Source organism: Coturnix japonica, chromosome 8 (assembly GCF_001577835.2).
Source record: "Coturnix japonica isolate 7356 chromosome 8, Coturnix japonica 2.1, whole genome shotgun sequence".
In the NCBI taxonomy this organism is placed as follows: domain Eukaryota; kingdom Metazoa; phylum Chordata; class Aves; order Galliformes; family Phasianidae; genus Coturnix; species Coturnix japonica.
Genome location: NC_029523.1, coordinates 6,020,163 through 6,039,312, shown reverse-complemented (window position 1 = coordinate 6,039,312; position 19,150 = coordinate 6,020,163). Strand labels below are relative to the sequence as shown.

Sequence of the window (19,150 nt, the reverse complement as noted above, 5' to 3'; positions counted from 1 at the left end):
GCTCTAAACACAGGATATTTTCAGCCCATTTTCCATCCAGATAGATAACACATGCAGGGTGATTAACTGGCTCCATTTTTTTTCTACCTCCCCATGTGGCTGGCTCTCCTGGCACAGTCTCCATCCGCTCTTTGAAATGCTTTCAGTGCAGGATGGCTGCCTTCCCTCCTGGCACACAGCTGGGCTGGCACTCACCGAGGGCTGCCAACCTGGGAGGAAGTGGCTCATTAGGAGAAGAAGGGCAGCATGAGCCTGAGTATGGACAGGCACAAGCCAGTGTGGTCCTCTCTAATTAAAAGCCAGTAGCTTTACCCATTGCACCTTGCAAGGAGCAGGCAGGGCATCCTGGGGCTGCCCCACTGGAGAGGGCTGTATTGTCATAGTGGGAAGAAACCACACAGGGTTTATTGCCTGCTCCTGCCCCATCTCTAGCTCGGGGTGGGTGTGCTGGGCTCATCATTCATTTGCATGGTTGTGTTTTTCCCGTGCTGCTGACATCTGCTGATCCCAGATTGCTTTCCAGCCATCAAACCCTATGTGGCAAGAGAGAATTCAAAGAGAGGGAGACACTTCATTAGTTTTTACTCCACCCTGCATCCTTATCATCATTATCCTCCTGCAGGGACAGGGAGGAACAATATTGTGTTGCTCGCCCTAGGGAGGAATAGGATGCTTATGGGGTAGGCAGGGGAGCATGGCTGTCTGCAATGAGCCTGGCAACTGTATGCACCACCACAACCTGGCTTCTGAACAGCCCCACAATAAATGACCCTGTGGGATCCCATTTTGGCTCCTGGACATGAGATGGGAACCATCTGGTTCTTGATCCCCTGTTCACAGCTTCCCAGCTGTGCTGAAGTAGCCAAGCAAGGCTGGGGCATCGCTGCTCTCTCTGCTGGGCATCCACTCTCCTTTTTAATGCCCCCAGCTGATGTTTTATAGGAGCTGCAGATGTTCAGCATCCAGCAGTGCTCTTTCCATGGTGGGCTTTCTCCAGGCAGGGAGTCAAGCAAGCAAGCAAAGAACAAGAAGCTATTGGAAAAGCAGTCTGATTTTGCTCTAGCTGCATCCAGCCCTTGTGTTGAGTAGAGATTGATGTCTCAGGGTGACCACCTGCAGGCAGCTGTGCTTTTTCTAAGCAGTGCTCCATCTCAGACCCAAAGAAGCATTGCATCAGCAGCAGTCTGGGCTTTTCCTTGCAGTCTCAGGTGGAGATAAATCCTTTCCCTACACACTTCAAACGCCTTTCATTTATCCATCCTCGCTTTCCCATGCAAACAGGGCATAAAGAGCAAAAATAGAACACGGGTGGTGCTTTCCTTCGCTTCCAGCTGTATGGCTCTGGGAAAGAGGCACAGGGTGGGAGACAGGGAGAGAGATGGGGCTGCATCCTGCCTGGCTGGCTCCCAGCCGCCCTGCACTGCAGGAGGTGCTTCCGTGGGAAGGTGACTCCACCTGGGAGGTGTGACACTGAGGCTGGGGCAAGGCAGGAGGAACAAAGCTCCTTTTGTTGTGCTTCCCCCGGCCTGCTGAGCTTCCTGAAGCTGTGCCAGTGAGATGCAGGCTGTGCCATCATGGGGTTGAATGAGTCTGGCTGAGCAGGGCACTTCTGTACCAAATCCTAGATGGGTACAGCAGGATAATGGGATTGCCAAGGAGCACCCACATGGGGCTGGGACTTGGAGAGTGTCAGAATGTGGGTGGGCACCTGTTACCAGCATCACTAGCGTACCAACCTTGCTCAGCACCCTGCTGTCCCGGGCACATAAAGGGGACCTGATGGGTCTGTCCAAGTGCAGGATGCACCTGAGTGTAGGGATGCCAAAAATCCCATCCCAAAGCAGCTTCATCCACCACAGCAAAACCCCTTAAAATCTGACCTAATTATGGAGGCTGGAGAGGATACAGCAGTGCTTAGAAACAGCCCTGGCTCACCACAGCAGGGTGAGAGGGATTCACAGCTCTGCACACCTCAGAGATGGGCACATCCACCCCATCCCTGCAATGCCATACACGGTACATGGCGCTGCTCCATCTATCTGGAAGGCCCCTGGGATGGTGAGAGTTAATCGTTGCTCCCAGCTGCCTTCCTCCAGCACTGTGCAGGAAGAGGGGCTGCCTGGGGGAGGAAAAAAGTGCTGCGTTCAGACCTTTTACCTAATTTCCAAAGGTTCAGACCTGACAGCCTTAGCAGCGGGAGCTGCCAGGATCTGCACAGCTGGCTGCCTTCACCCACAGCTCACATCCTTGCTGCAGCACCCATCTCAGCACTGACTCGATGCCTCCTCACCCATAGGTTCTCAGCAAGGTGCTGAGAACCCAAGGAGCTGCCCTATTTATGTGTGATGCACTTTGCAGCTGGAGAACAGTGTGACCTAAAGGAACTTGAGTCCTGAAGCACTTTCCCTTGGCCAAGGCCAAAGATATCTTTGCAGAAATCCTATAATAATGGAATCATTAAAGTTGGAAGAGACCACTGCTGTCATGAAGCCCAGTCGTAACCCACCCCCACCAAGCCCAAGAAACCTGCTTCTGAAAACATAACAGGGATCCCTATGATCCTAACCAACTACTTTGTGCTATAAAGACAGAGACTGCAAAAGGTTCTTGTTATACCCATAGCTGCTAATTCCCCTTTTGTATACATTAATGGAACTATTCTGTTGCTCAAGTTATCATCTCCAAGACCAGCCCATCCTGCAGGCATATCAGGGGGTCTTGATGGTACAAAGACACAAAGGAGCTCAGATCTACTCCCTTCAGGCATTCTGAGCAACCAGAATCTTTTCCTAAGGAGCAGATGGGTATCTCAGGAGAAACAACAGAGCTGATTTAATTACAGCTGAACTCTGTTCCTGAGATCTTCACGATCAATCAATGCTTCCGCAGAGCAATTAAGTTTGATTATATCCGTGTTAAGACCCTTCTTGTGTAGTAGGCAGCATCTTTCTTAGATACTTGTCCCTTGATGAGCCACACATTTAGCAGAGCCTGGGCTTCAGCAAACCTGATAAATTCTCCTTGCCACGCCAGTAGCCAATCCAAGCTTGGTGACCACCTTTGCTAAGGACTGGACCATGACCAGCATCCCAAGTGGTATGTGCAAGCATGATGGAGGCTTCAGGCTGCAGCCTTTAAAACACGTATGCGGGGTGAAAACAACCCACCCTATCTAAGAGGATATAGGCCTCACCTCCACTGCCAGCCCTTAAATGAGGTCTATGGAAGGGGTGCATCCTGGCTCCAGCCCTTCCTGTCACTTAGATGCATTGCGTGCACCTGAGCTCCCCTGGGTTGGCCCTGCCTTCCACCAGGTGCTCAATCACTGCTTCAAGCTGTGACTCTGCAGCTCCACTACAGATGTCAGTAAGGTCAGAGTGTAGGGCTCAGCTCCCTTCCTAAGGGATGGTCAGCCTAGAGAACTGGAGTGTGAGAGGCCAAAAGCCACTTACCTCATCTGTGGCCCAAAATACAAGCAAGGTGACACAAGGCATTGCAAGTGCTACCACCTCCTGACTTATATGTTATTCCAACTGGAGCACTTTGCCCAGCCATTGTGGATCCCCAGAGAGTTGTCTGGGTGGTTTTCTGTGCTCATGGACTTGCAGGGTTCTTGCTGGGGTTGCAGGCTGGGGAGGGAAGGGTTCTTGCTGGGCACAGCGCGTGGCATAAGCTCGTGTTGACACTGGCCACAATGCTGGCTAACCAGAAGGGCTCATGTCTGCAACATTTCAATCTCAGGCTAAATTTAAACACTGAAAGAAGCCCAGAAAACAGCCCAACCCTCATCTGCTGTGGCTGCCTCTCACCAGCCCTCCCTTTGGCAAGGAAGGAGCTTTTGTTTCGCCTGGTCTCAGGGCTGGCTCAGAATAATACCACCAGCGAGACCCTCCCTGCCCCACACAATGAAGCAGCGTGCTCAGCTCCCAGCTGTGTGCAGTGGGGAAGTGCCCAGCCTGCTGCTGCCCTTCCAGATGTGTGGACATGCAGAGCTCTGGCTCTGGGGCAGAGGTGGAACTGGGGCCGGCAGTGGGATGGGGTCCCCATGGTGCTGGGAAGTGTGAGTTCACTCTGCTCTTATTGGGACCACGGGGTCCATTTTTGGGGATCCAGGCATGACAGGAACGCGTTGCCCATGGGAGCAGCTGCACCTCATGATGCTCCTCATGCTTCCCATCACACACCACCTTGCTTCTTACCCACTGCCTGCAGATCAGCAGGGTCCTCCTGCTGTTATTTTTATGCAGTTTGCTGAGGACATGGAGATAGTGGGTGCTGACAGGAGCCTGGATGCGGGCTGGGACTGCACAGGGCTTATATGTGTGTTTGTGATGAGACAGCTTGTGCTAAAAGTCAGCGTGGAGAGAGCTCGCATCCCATGGACTCCCTCCCAACCATCACTGTGCAGGTGGTGGGGTCACTGTCCCTGGAGGTGTCACAGAACCATAGAGGTGAGGTGCTGAGAGATACAGAGATACAGCGAGGCAGTGGTGGTTGGGTTGGGTTTGGACTCGGTGATCTTGTAAGTCTTTCCCAATCTTCAGATGCTCTGACGTCCAGAGCCCAGACCTGCTGTCTGGATCTGTCACAGCTGCTCAGGGCTTGCTCTGACTCACATCCCTTATTCATCCCTGGGCAGGGCTGCCCCAGCACTGTGGGCTGGGCTCCCACAACTTCCTCTCTTGCTGCATTTCTACCAGTGTCACCCCTTCTGCTTTAAATTAAAAGTCAGGGTTAAGAGAAGACAAGGAGGGGGAAAAAAAGAGATAATAATTAGAAGAGATGGGGCCAGTCCTGTGCTGGAATCAGGCAGCAGGAGGAGGAGGGTGGGAAGGAGTGAGGTCAGCCACAGTCACATGCAGGCTTTGGTTTGGGCACAGCCGGCGTGTTTGTACGGCAGGAGGGTGCAACATGGTCTCCTGCTTCCAGGAATCCTCTGAGCACAGGATACGGGTGAGGAGAGGGTAAACATGATACAATAGCTGGCCTGTAACTCGATCAGCTCCCTGCATTAACTGCTCCCTGCACCTCGGTGCCTTCTCATGGTGGCAGGGCATGAAGTGGCACGTCCCGGGATGCAAGGCACACTGCAATGGGAGCACCATTAGTTGTGTTCATTAGTTCAATCTCCAGCTGTATTCTTCAGCTCACACTCAGGGAGAAGAGGGTCTGGTTAATGTTATAAGCCTGATCGCTTTGCTGCAGGAGCAGCGGGAAGGGGCTGCACAGACCCTATGGGGAGCAGGGTGGGTTTCTCCCCACCCGCTGCTTTGTTTGTATTTATAGAGCGCACCGCAGGCACGAGGTCTCTGTGGTGAGTGGAATTCCAGCCTGCAGCCCTGCTCCATACACCCATCCTGCTCCTCCGACAGCCAACAGCTGAGCCGGGGCTCAAGTGCTCCAGATGCCAGGGTTTGGAGCTGAGCAATGGCACAGGAGATGGGAGTGGAGTGAGTCCCATAGTGTGCAGTGGGCTCTCAGCATCACTAGGGTGTGATGCAAGGATGCTTCAGCATGGAGTGACACCAGCGACTGGCTGCAGACATCACCTCCCACTGACCCGTCCCACTGGGGTTCAGCAAGCAGTGAGTCAGGCAGGCACCCATCCCACTGCCTGAATCAGCGCTGAGAGCATCCCAAAGCTGGCAGCTCTGCCTGGCGCTCCTCCTGCTTGGGGTCATAAATAGGGCTGCTGCATCTGTGCATGTAGATGCATACGTATATACACACACAGCTTGCTTGGGGCTCCTTGGACAAGAGGCAAAGCTGAGCACCAACCAGCAGCTCAGCTCTGCAGCACCCAAAGCTCCTTCAAAGCAGGTCGTTTCCCCTAATAGCAAGCACAAGCCACAGCTGCTGAAGGCTCAGTTGCTTTTCCTCCTGCACAACTTGTGCTTTCCATTGGGCCTCTCCCTGGAGCAGGAGCACACAGGAGGTGGCTGCCCTCCTGCGTCCAAAGTCCCTTGCATGGAGAGGTGAAGAGAGCACTGACCTCATGGAGCAAATATTTTCCATGCCATCTCCTTCCTAGGTCTCCTCGCAGTCTACAGTGCAGTCTATAGGATGCAATGCTACACTTGTAGCTGGCGGTGATGCAGTAGGGCACAGGGCTGCCTCCATGCACTGCCCCTGCAGGTTAACACCCTGCAGGCTTCTGAGACCCCACAGCATCCCTCCAAAGGAATGTATTACAAAGCATGTATAGGACAGAAGGTGTTAGGAATGGGAGCACACCAGTGGACAGCAAAGTGGGGAACGTGGTGGCTTGGTCCTCTTGGTGCTGACCCAGTGGAATGATAGAAGCCCTCCCTGGGGCTGCTGTTCTCTCTGTGTGTTATTTCTGGGGTGAGGAAGCTGTGGTTAACCTCTCCACAAGCACAAATTTGCTGAGCAGTGCTGCTTTTATTTTATTTGGGGGGGTTGCATTTTGTTTTGTGCTCAATTGGAACAATAAAACATCTGTTCCCGAGCCTGGCAGCTGGACCGAGCTGAAATGACGTTAGCATCAATTATCCTCTGGGATGGGGAGGATGACAGAGAATGGAGCAGATTTCCTTCGCGCTGAATGACAAATAGGAACAACAGCTTGGCGAGGTGGTCCGTGTTCCCGGATAGGGGCCAAATATCAGCTCTTGTGTTGGGATGCCCAAAGTTATGCACTGCTTCTCTGCATGCCCAGATCACCACGTGGCTGCCAAACGCCTGCCAGGGGGAGAATAAGGGAAGATTGAAAGATAATGCTCATTTTGGTGGAAGCCAAATGCAGAGGGTTTATATGGCAGCCACAGAGATTCTTCTGAATGCACCAAGCCAAAACACCCCCAAGTTGGCTCTGCTGCCGACCTCAGGACTCACATCAGGCTGTGCATGCACCCAGCAGAGCCAGGTCCTGCATCAGGATGGGGTGATGCAGGATCACATTCCCCTGGTGCAGAAAGGGGCTATTAAGGGGATGCAAGGGGGGGTGAGCCAGCACAAAGGCTGTGATTTGATGGCACTGGCTGCCAGCTGTGGTGATGCTCGGGCGCGTGATGCAGCCGCCTGACCCTGACATAGGGCAGAAGGGCATGGAGCCATCTTCTGTGCAGGTGTGCAGGAAGCTGGGGGGGCTATTCCCAAGGCAAATCCATCTGTCCCAGCAGCCAGGCACCGCTGTCACCTCTTGCAGGGCTTTCTTCCCAAAATTGGGTGCACAAATTGCTGCAGGTGAGGAGATATCATGAGCATAACACACACACACACAAATCTCCCCGTCCCATCCTGCACAGGAAGAACATCATTTCCCCGCATCCCAGCAGCACAGAGAAGAAATGGAAATGTGGGAAAACTCAGCAAAATGATAATGACTGAGCAGTGTTTCCAAGCAAGCTGCTCCATACCTGTGCAGCCAGAAGCCTGCATAGCTTAATGCCTGCTGCCAGAAATAATGTGGGCTGCTGCAAGCTCCAAAATAGCTCTCCTGCTCCCCCCCGGGGAGCTGTGCATTTTCAGCCTGACAGCTCTGAGTGCCCAAGGGGTGGGTACAGCTGGAAAACCCAACAGCATCGACCACCCTTTGCGTCTGACTGCTGGGGACTCAGATGGTCCTGGGGCACAGGGTTGGGTGCTGTTGGCTCTGTGTGCTTCACCTGGCTGTTTCCCTGCCTGCACCGTGGCTCTCTGATCCCCCATAGCCTCCTGGCTGACAGCATCAGGGTGTCAGCAGATTGTCCTTGGCATCACCCTGATGTGCGTCACCTCTGCTCTGCGTCAGGGAGCTCCTGCACTGATTTCACCCACCAGAAAGTGGAGTCAAAATGGGACGGTTCCCCACATCTTCTCCCTGGAGAGACCTGGCAGAATCAAGAGCAGGCAGCCCAGCAACTGGGCTGAAACAAAAGGCTGGGTGGCCCTGCAGAGATCAGCCCACAGTCTCTCCTTTTCTCCTTTTGACCCACTTTGCTGGCTTTTCCCTACTTGCTCAGTAATCCTAAGAGGAGGCAGTAGCCTGGACATCCTTTGAAGGCCTTAATCCTCACCTATAGTGATCTGGCTCCTGGTGCTGTCACATCAGGGCTAGCAGGGTTTCCTGTGCATGGCAAATACATTCACAGTGCATGGGAGCTAGGAACAGGCACATCCTATGTGGCATGGCATATCAGTGGTCACCCCAAGAAGGAGCAGAAGATAGGGGGGGCAGCTGCAGCTGGAGCACGAGGCACAAAGAGCTGCCTGCACACCAGCTCTGCATCACAGCACAGTGCCCCCATCACCCCCTCATTTCAACACACCCCTCCACTCCCGGTTGTTTGCACAGCATGAAATATTCTGGCCTTTATCAGTGTTTGCACTTTTGCCTCTGTTTGTGCTAGTTGCATTTTAAAGGCAATAAAGTCCAGCTCTGTTTGCTCATGAGGAATCCATATTTTCCCCCCAGCACACACACCAGCACTCATGCTGTGCATCACCCCACAGCTCAGCACCCTCACCATGAGCCCCTCAGGAGCTCCAAGCCCCAGAGCTGGTCCCCTGGTGCAGCGGATCCCATGGGCTCAGCCTCACATCCATCTGTCCCTGCACGACCCTACAAAGCTGCTTCAGTCCAGCTGAGGGAGCCGGGTGCTGATGCCAGTGGGCACACACGTCCCACAGCCCATGGGTGTCAATGGTGACATTGCCTCCGAGTGACACCACGCTTGTGCCAGCACCATCCTGCCCAGCAGAGTTAAACATTAACAGGAGCTGCTGCCAGGGCAAGGCCAGGTGAGTCTCTGGGGAGGGTAAGGATGTCATTTCAGGAGAAAGCATTGCTTAGAAAATGCTCTGCTCTGATTGTTCTGGTCATCTCATCCCACCCAGCTCCTCCTCAGCTTCCTTCAGGGCCAGGCTTGATGGGACCCTGGGCAGCCTGAGCTGGTGGGGAGCATCCAGCCCATAGCAGGGGTTAGTGCTTGGTATGGCTGCAGCACCCTCACCCACTGCAATCTGTTCCCAGCTGTTGACATCAGCTATGTTCTCCAGGGCACACAGTGCCTCTCAGCAGACCATGGCTCAGCAGCAGGAACACGGTGTGAGCGGGGGCAGCTTGGGGACAGCACAGGAACAAGCTGTGTTGCTGCAAGGCTCTGCAAGCGGGGTTGCAGCTGCCAAAGCAAGGAGGAAAAGGGCATCTCTAGGTTGACCTTGGCTGGAAATCATGGCTCCTGAAATGTCTGCTGCCCTGAGTGGTCACAGCCAGCCCTGCCCTCTCCTGGACACAGCTTGCTGGGTATTGTCCCAGGTTGAGAGGAGTGCAGCATTGGCTGTTTGAGGGGCTCAGCTCACGTGAGTCCATTCATGGAACCTGAGTGTTGATTTGCCATGTGAGCAGAGCTCCTTGGAAAACAGGCTCACGGGGCAGGGAAACACACATTGCTCTGCATCCTGACACCTCCTTGGCAAGCAGGCGCTGGCTATAATTAGTGCCCAGCAGCCTGCGACGTGTCCATCCCTGCTGCATGGGTAGAGCTGTGCAGGTGGGCACCGGGGCTGCAGCTCTGCTCCCATGTTGGGGCCTCACATTGGGGTCCTCTCCTCAGCTGCTCCCTGCAAAGCCTGGGCAGAGCAGAGCTGGCATGGATGGAGCAGCACATCTGTCCAAATGAAGGCAGCTCCTTGGGAACAGCCATTCCTCATCCCTGCATCCAGGGCTGCTTATGAAATTACTGGGGCCATACAAATGGCAAGTTTTGTTTCAGCAGACACGGTGCCTTGCAGGAGATAAATCTCTGACCCGGTAATTGTATTTCTCCATCCTTGGCTTTGCATAAGTGGGTTTGAAGCTCTGTTGTGTGAGGGGGGGGATGGTTGGGAAGATAGAATTGGGAGAGGGATGTAAAGGGCTCTGCAGCCCATGGAGAGGGGTGGGTGGAGGTGTCCCCATGTTTCCCCAGGTATCGTGCATGAAGAGATGCATCTGGTGGTGCTTTTCCATAGAGCTCAATGGCCGTGAGCCTTAGGCCAATGGTGAGAGCCCACCCCCCTCTGCCTGAGCGTGCCAAAAATTGCTGAAATTCTTCTCATCGAAAAGCCAGATAGTGAGTGGTCTTGTGCTCTGAACTCTGAGGAGCAGATGCAGCTCTGGAAGGAGGCCAGAATAACTGCGTGAGCATTTATATGTGGATTTCTATATTAAATGAGGAGGGGGTTTTTGCTGCTTCTCGCATCCACGCTGCTCCTCCCTGCTTGCAAATACAATCCCTCTCCTTTTGGTTTCACTGCTTCAGCTACAGCAAGGTGATGGATGGGGGCAGAAGCAAAAGTAAAGTCTGCCCTTGAGGCTGCATGAATAATGGCACAAAGCACGGCACAATTGTTGCTCTGTCCCTGTGGGCTTTAATAAGTCCCCAGCCATTGAGGTTCGTGCACAGTGAGGTAGATAGAGGTGTGTGCTGTGATGTGAGCATCCACCTCCCCATTGCTGTCCCACCTGGATGGTGCTTGGAGCCCAGCGCTCACTGTCTGTGAGTGCAGCCAGCTTCTTGTCTGCAGGAAACTTGCTGTCTCACTCTTTATCCAGCCAGGACCTGAGGAGCTCAAGCAGTGCAGCCAAGGTCAGTTTGCAGGTCAGGGCAGAGCCGGCCGAGCCTCCAGCTGTGATTTATGTCCCACCTGCTGCTTCTTCATTTTCAGCACCTCATTACATCACTGCACACAGCGTGGCTGGGGGATGCCCGGCCACCCCAGGTGTTGAGGCTTTGGTGAGGAGGGAGAGGAGGAGCAGCTCTTTGCCTACAGCAAAGCACATCCTGAGCCACATCCTGGGTCACATTGGTGATGCTGAAGGGCTGGGTGTTTGCTTGCAGTGCAACACATGTGGGTGTGAGGTGCCTGCAGCAAGGCAGCGCTGGTGCAGAACAGTGTGGGTAGTGTTGGTGGCACAGCAGCACTTCCAGATCAGTGGCAGCATCACACATCAGCCCATGCCAGCTCCTGAAGGCTGCTTTCTTCCTGATGCATTGATGGATGCAGAATGGGGACAGCAACCCGGGCTGTGACAAACAGCATCCATCCCCTGGTCCCTGCAGGGCTCCGGCCTCAAAGGCAGCAGAGATGCAAGAAGCTGCTTCAAGGCTTTTTTATCCCCAGTTCCTATGCTGGTGGGAGTGATGGCCGTGAGAACTGCCCCCTCTTCAGGCAGAAGGGCTGAAGAGTCCCCAGCCCTGCTCCCCACATCAGCAGTTATCCCCAGTTCAGCACACAGATAACCTACACGATTTGGGTTTTCCATGAGCAGTGCCAAAACTGTAACAGTCTGGGTCCTAGCAAGGTTAAAGGGGAGTTTGCTCTTCAGCTCCCATGTAGGCAAAGCCCCAGTGCTGCAGTGCAGGGTTTGCAATCAGCCGACACAAGAAGTGAACAAAGGGGGGTCTGAATGTTTATCATCTCGGGGGCTTCCTTTGGGGGTGTGAGAGGGGGCTGAGCTCAATCTCTTCTTTACTTTAGACTCAGACAAAACCAACACATTTCCTCACACTGTAGCCACATCCTGTATGAAATTCAGCTTTTGAACTGCTGGTTTGCCTGCTGTTTTCTACAGCTGGTTGTAGACTGTGCCTATATCCTGTACTGTCACCAGAGGTGCTCATGGAGATCTAGCACTGAGGGTCATGGTTAGTGGGCATGGAGGGGAAGGGCCAGCACTGTGGTACCCAGCAACTGTGTCTATGGGCAATTGGAACTGCGACCTTGCTGCATGCATTACTATTCCACCTATGTTCAAGTCAATCTGAAGAATGTCTCCTCCTGGATCCATGCAGGGGGTGTGCAGAGCTAGGAAGTGATGGGTCATGCCGGTTATCCTTGCACCACGTGTGCTTTGTAGCTTCTACATGTCCTAACATAACAGTAGGCTCAATGAAAAGGAACAGAGAGAAGAAGGTTACAGGAACAAAAGGCTCCAGGAACTAAGGACCCAGCACAGCGAGCTGCTCAACGCCCTGGGCCATGGCTCTCCTCACCCTGCACAAACAGTTTATGCAAGCAGCCTGGGTGCTGTGCAAGCCTCTCCCTGGGTGGAGCACAACAGCACACACAGGGACATCGTGCCCTCACCAGGCTCTTACAAAGCTTGGCACAGCCCTGCACAACCAGCTCCTTCCCTGTAGTTTCCTTTACCCAGCAGATAGCCCAGGCTTTGGCAGGATGCATCCATGCTGCTGAATGCAGAGCTCCTATGGCAGTGTGCAAGCTGGCATCCTGCACCCATCAGGCATCGCTGTGTTGAGATGGAGCTGAGCTTGGAAGCAGGCAGCAAGGAGAAGTTATCTCACAAGGCTAGAGCAAAACACCCTGCCATTATAGCAGACGTGGGCTTTGGGACTGTGGCTCACTGCCCCAACACCTCAGTGCTCCATGCACTTTGGCCACCAACACTCCATAGCAAGTCTATCTACCAGCAAGCCCTAACAATCTACAGCTGGGTCTGAGGGACCTGTAGAGAGACAAGGTACAGGGGTGTGCTGTGGTGGGAGCTTGGGGATGGGCTGGAGCTTCTCTTCCTGCATTAACACCGGCTGTTCCCAGGCAGTCTGGAAGGGCAGTGGGCTGGAGCAGAGCCGGCAGCCACCATAAAGCATCGTGCAGTGATTTACAGCCGCCCAGCCTCCCACAAGCACGGCAGCTGCTGCAAGCTTGGAGCTGGAGAGAAGGAAAACAGCAAAGCCCACAGGAGGGGGGGAAAGCAGTGAGGAATGGGGCAAGACAATGTCTGGTTGGATGTGGGGAGGATGAAAGCCTGCTTTACTTCTCTCCTCCTTTATCCTGCCCCCTCCAAAATCTCTTATCAGCCCGCAGTGAAAAACAAGGCTCCCTTTGAATCTTTATTATTATTATTATCATTTTTTTAATGGGGAAAGGCCACGTGTGCTAAAGCGGGGGCAGCCCATGAGCTCAGCCCAGTGCCTCCCCTCCATCCCCGAAGAAAAACAAGCGGCTCGGGAGGAAGAAAGGGAGAAGGAAAACATGCCGTTCCCTGCACTGCCGCCTTGGCAGCGCACAGATTGGCCGAGGCCTGGGAAAGGGAGCCTGCTTCGGTGTTACCGGGCAGATTGGGAGATTTTGGGGGGATGGAGGCGGGGGGTGTGTATGAGGGGGGGGAGAGCAGGACGGCCATGCGCCTGCGTTGTGAATGGAGCATGCACAGGGCTGGTTTTGTGATGCTGGATTCCAGTTCGCCTCCACTGGCGCACTGGGACACAGTGTCAGCTGCTTTGTTTCTTGCACTGCTATTTGGGGGAGGCAATAAGAGAGAGGAGGGGGGGGTCCCATACTCTCGCCTGGTTTGTGCCCGGTTGAATGTGCCCATTGTGCCTGAAGCTGGCAGCGGCACACAGCCAGGACTCCCCGGGCAGGGGCCCGGTCCCAGGGGGCTCAGAGGGAGGGAAGGGAAATAGGAGGGGAAAAGGAAGGAATAAGAAATCAAGAACAGGGTTTGGAAGTGGGAAATGTCACCGTGTAGAAAGGGGTTTGAAAGGGAGGGGGAAAACGTGGCCAGCACCTTTGTCTGCTTTATTTTGGCATTCAAAAGGACTTTTTATTAAGGGAACAGTAAAAAAAAAAAAAGTCCCCCTTGTCACTGTCCTAAAATTTTAATTTCATCCCTGAAAAGGGCTTGGATCTGCCTTGATACCCACATGGGATGCCCCTGCTGCTGCCACCCTCCATGTCATATCCCACACGTCGGAGTTGGACATTGCTACTGACAAGGAATGGTCATGGCTCTGAGGGATGGGCTCGTGCTGTGCCACGTAGCGATCCACCCCAAATCCATCCACCAAGCTCCAGTTTGCCTTCATGTCATCTCCTTCACCAGCATCAGCTGAGGAGCTCCTGTGCTGCTCAGACTGTACAGCCCAAAATCACAATGTAAAACAAGAGAAAAGCATTTAAATGGCAGCAGAAAAGGATGTATTTTTGTTTTTAAACTTGGAAAAGACCGTTGATTTCTCTAGGCCAGAGACCAAATGAAAAGTAAGACCCTTCTCCATGCTACAATGCTGGATGGCCACTCCATTCTGTGCAAGGGATGCTCAGTGGGCATGGTGGGAACAGGCTGGAGTTGATCACAGTGGTCCCTTCCAACCTTAGCAATAATGTGATGCCAGAAAATCCATCACTCTGTCCTGAACTGAGGGGACATAAGAAGGCCAAGAGAGCTGGCTCAATAGGAAGCAGGATGACATGGAGACCCTTCCTGCTTCCTGGGGCTTTTTTGGTGATGCTTCCATGAATTTCCTCAGCTTTCCCCAAGGGAGTCAACTGTAGCATCTGTAGATACAGAGCTAGGACTGTACTGAAATAGGGGCTACCAGCTGTTAGCTATGGGATATAGGGAAGGTGACACTGGGAGATGGGGCCCCAAGCACCTCTACAAGCCAAGCAAAGCGCATGACAAAAGCATTATAAGAGTGACAATCATTAGGGAAAAGGGTGAGGTGTTTTCATTTGTGTGTGATGCAAACTCCTATTCATGGTTGCTCATTAAGACACAAAGGACCAGTGGACCTGTCCCAACTTTGGGTTGGCTGTATCCTATCTGCTAGTGACCATCCCTTGGACAGGTCACCCAAGGGAAAATAGAGAGAAAAAGGCAATTAAAAACCAGGCCCTGCCTCGTTTTAGGCCCCAGCTCAGGGATGCTCTGCTGGGGTGACCCAAGACATGACCTGGGCCTCCTGCCCTCCTCCTGTTCACTCTACAGTCCGGTCAAGGCCAACACCAAAGGATTTTAATTAAAACCTTTTTCCAGCCGCAGTGGTGGGCATTTTGTCTGTTAATTGCAGAACAGACAGGCTCTCAGAGGAACAAATGGTTGTCCAGTTGGCTGGCATACACTGCCCAAGCCAAGGGCTGGGAACACTAGCACCAAGCACAAGAACGGTCTTTCAGCATTAAGGACACACACAATGCAAGAGGAGCACTGTCATCATCATCGTTAGGAAGCAAAAAGGAGAAGAACATTTTCTTCTGCCTGGCAGGGGTGGAAACTGGGCTCAGCGCTTTCCAAGCTGGAAAACTGAGGGACAATCACCTCCCGTCCTCATGCCTCCTTCACCTTCATTTGCAATGTGCTCGCCCCCAGATGACATTTGCTGGAATAAGGATGGTCAGATCTGCACCCTCTGTCCCAGAGGACATCCTGCTGGGTCCTGACTTGGAGGTTTTAATGTCAATGGAGAGAAACTGCCATGAGAATCCCCAAGAAATACATAGATGTGGCACTGAAAGCCATGGTTAGCGGGCATGGTGGTGATGGGTTGACAGCTGGACTTGATTTTAATGGCCTTCTCCAACCTTAATAATTCAGATATTCTAAACGTGTCTGCCTTTTGCATGACAACATTCAGGTGGTGACTCTGCCACCTCCAGACATCCAAGTCCTACTTTGCTGTATGCTGCTGCTCCTCTAGCTCATAGACCTGGTGTTCCATACCAACGAGCTCTGTATCACGACTGTCACTCCCATCCCCCAGATCACAGAATTCTCTCTCTAAAACCATCACAGACCACGCAGCACTCCCTGAAGGATTAATTCCCCAGCCCTTCAATATTAAACTCTGCTTGCACCATTCACTTGGTAGATGCAGAAAAATCCCAGCTATTTATTGCCTGCATGTATAAGGGCGACAGTTTGGATGCTGCACAATCTCACCTGCATGCTCATCGGTTTGCTTGCTTGCAAACCTGACTCTGCCTACAGGGAGTAGCACAGAAAACCAACATGTTCTTCAGTTACACCACACGAATTTCTTCTTGTAGACAAATAGATTCCTTCTTACCATTTATAAGCTTATCACATGCTTCAGGATGCCCTTGGCCTTTCTTTTCTGCCCTGGAATCCTCACCAGCTTTGCCCTGTAAAACAACATAAATGTACTTAGAATTGAAGGATGTTGACCCAAGAGTGAAAACACGTTGGTAAGGAAACAGTTTTCACTTTCAAACACTACGGCTTCACTGTTTGGAAACTCTCTATTTCATGTTCCCATTTCCAGCCAATTCACATTTTTAGCTTCAATCTTTGCGGCCTCAGCCAGGCTCCGCTATGCAGGCTTGTTGTTAGTGTGTCATGGAGAGCAACACATACCTAAGGGAAGGAGTCAATGCATGTTGAAGATGGGCCTGGCCGAGTTCCCTTTCCCCCTCCCGTTCCAAACGTCCCCCAGCTTCGGAAAAGTTTGCTTCCAACTCTGAACTCGTTTGGCCCCACCGCTATAAATAGACGGAACAAAACCTCCCAAGCCAAATGCCCTGAGTGTTTAGAAAGCTTTGATCCCGCGCTGCTTTTGAGTGCTTGATCCCTTCCTGCTAAGGCAGCTTGTGACCATATTGCAGCTCAAAGCGGGGTGAAGGGGGGGTTCTGTGCATTGAGACCCCTGGCATTGTCCCACACGGTGCCGAGATGCATCCCTGGGGCTTTGCATCCTGGTGGTCACCATGGCTGGGTAGAACAGACTATGGGTTAAGCCTCCTTGGTGCCAGCTATGGGTTCTCCCTTCTGTTTCCCTTTTCCTGTGGGTTAAGGCCTCCCCCTCCCAACCATGCTGGGTGTATCTGCCTCTCGTGCCTTGGCATCACTTGCCTTGGCCAGGGACGGAAGTGGAAAGACACAAACATCAGGAGAATAAAAACAAATACAACAAAAAAAGGGCTGCTCTTGCAGCATTTCCAACCCATCAAGCCTGGGGTGGGAATCCCAAGAGAAAGCCAGCTTTCACCAAAGCCCAGGCTGAGAGGTTTGGATAGTGGCCTCAAGACTCCTCCTGCTGAGATCCCAATGGCTACAGAGGAGCTCAGCATCCACTGCTGCTCAGGGATTCCACTCCTCAACCCCCCATATCCCTCCCCTACTCCATACCAGTGCAGCCAGAGCCCTGTGCGTACCCCCAGCTCCTTGGATGACCAGGATGGACAACACAGGATAGATGTGCAGCATCAAAACAACCCTCCCACCACACTGGTTTAATATTCCCCATCAGCTTTGTGGCAGCCCTGCAGCAAACCAAGTTGCATCAAGCTTGCTGCAGGATCCTTTAATGCAAATCCCATTTGAAAGGAAACTCTCTAGTGTTTCAAACTTCCTGCCTTCTCACCTTGCCCTGCTCAAGGCTGCAGTGGTGCAATCATAGTTCTGTGGAAATGCAGGAGAGCTGCCATGGGCTGGGGCTGGCAAGGGACCAGCCCCACAGCTGCGTCCCTGGGGAGCTGGATTAGCTAATACCACATTGGGAAAGGGCTGAGGTCAGCCCCATCACCCTCTGTCACTGCCAGGGACAAGAGAGCTTGGATATTGCTCCAGAGGGGAGCTGCAACTAAAGGAGAACAGCTTTCTGAGCAAAATGATACAGAGCTCACTGCAGAGAGGAGCAGTGCTCACCTCTCCTTGTGGTACCTATGATAGGGCTCAGCACTGCTGGGACACCTACAACCTTCATAGGGCACACTCCATCTGATCAGCATATGCACAGCCCACAGCCATAGGAACACCCATTCTTAGCTCACCAAGGATGCAGAATTAGGCAGCTGATCCCCATCTATACTTGCTGGGGTGCTTTACCCCATTTGTCCTGCTCACTCCTCACCAGGAACAACACTCACCTACCCAGCAAAACAGCGTCCAAAAATCACTGCGGAGAGGCTGAAGGTGGCCCCATCATCTCCACGCACCCCAGGGTGGCTGGCAGGAAGCTACCTCGGAGGCGGGCGCTGGCCTGGGGCTTTGTTTTTTGTCCTGTTTACCCTGCTGAGAGGAACAGAGGAGTTCAGTGTGCAGGAATCTCATGCCCTCACCCCGCACCCCCGCCACATGAAAGCTGCTGAGCAAACAGGAGGACTCGGAGCCACTTGCGCCCCGCTGGCACCCGCTGCCTTTCGGTGCAGCCAGCCCCACTGCCAGCTCTTGCATAAGCGGCTGTCTCAGCTGAACTCTGTTCTTGGGGCTTTTGTCTTCTTTTGTCCCACAGGAGGCATGGCCAAGGGGCTCGGGATCACTGGAGCATTGAGCATCCCCTCCTGCTTGTTGGATGCATGGTCCAGGTCCCATGGTTGCCTCCTGCAAACCTCCAAAGCCAAACACAGGAGCATCTTTGCAATGGCATCTTCAAGCAACACTCATCATCCTCCAGCTTGCAGAAGGGTTCTTGCATCTTTAGGCCCTATGTAACAGTTCCTGATTAGAAGCAATATGGATAATAATCCAAATGCCAGTCTCATGGATTTCATTGTTATAGAAACCTCTGTGCCAACAGCCCTGCTTACCTGCACACTTCCTCAGTGGGGATCTCCTCACCTCACAGCACAGGGATTAGATCAGATTAACTCTCACTTGGAGCTGTGGCAGGATCAGGCAAATCCTGGCTTGGCTAGCTCTCTTTAAACTACATCTTGCAAACAGAAGGCCTGGAAACAGTTTTGCTTTAATTGCTTTTTAAAATGCAGCCAGCAGATGGTTTGGTAACCCGAATTCATGACTCCTTCCACAGCTCCAGGCTGCTGGCTTGGAAACCAAACCCAAGCACAACCCAGGTAGCGAGGGCCCCATCCTGCCTGCTTCACCAAAGCACTCACATGGGTGCGTGAGACAGGACAGCACTGACAGCACAAACATAAGTTACATGACACTGGGGCAGCCCAGATGGGCAGGACGTTCAAGCATACCTGCCTCTGGTCCCGAGTGTTATTTTTGGTTGAAGGTAATGGGCTGGCTGCTCCCCAAGAGCAATTGCTGAGTGTAGAGCAGTCAGAAATGAGGGGCAATTTGCACTGGTACTGCAGCCCCTTCACTTCTCCCACTAGCCACACTGATGGGCCAGCGTACGGTGTGTCCCCGTGTCCATCAAGCTGGGAATGGGGACCAACAGGGCTAGAGATTGACCTCTACACTACAGCAAAGTGTTAATAGGTTCCTTATGGCTCTGCTGGCCTAAGTGCAATACTCACCTCACCTCCATCCCATACCCAGATACACAGCCGTGCCCCAGAAGCAGCCACCTCATAGTGCAGATGAATTAAGGCTGTCCTGAGAACCTCGCACCCGTCTGGTGAAGCAGACTTGTTTTTCTGTTACAAAGTAATTTGAAATTCTTGGAAGGCAATCAGGAAAGTACAAAGTATTCCAGCTCAGGACAGCCTG

General features: G+C 52.9%; 2 long non-coding RNA genes across 2 annotated transcripts; one reads left to right on the top strand and one right to left on the bottom strand.

Annotated features, from left to right (window-relative positions):
- Nucleotides 1–6,241: 6,241 nt before the first annotated feature.
- Nucleotides 6,242–16,826, bottom strand: LOC116653758. The gene is made up of 3 exons (XR_004308165.1): nt 16,106–16,826; nt 15,798–15,873; nt 6,242–6,702 (listed from the first exon to the last, which is right to left on the bottom strand). It is a non-coding gene; the product is annotated as an uncharacterized LOC116653758 (long non-coding RNA).
- LOC107317282 lies at nt 8,855–13,922 on the top strand. Its single transcript, XR_001556790.2, has 2 exons — nt 8,855–9,754; nt 13,628–13,922. It is a non-coding gene; the product is annotated as an uncharacterized LOC107317282 (long non-coding RNA).
- Nucleotides 16,827–19,150: the final 2,324 nt, after the last annotated feature.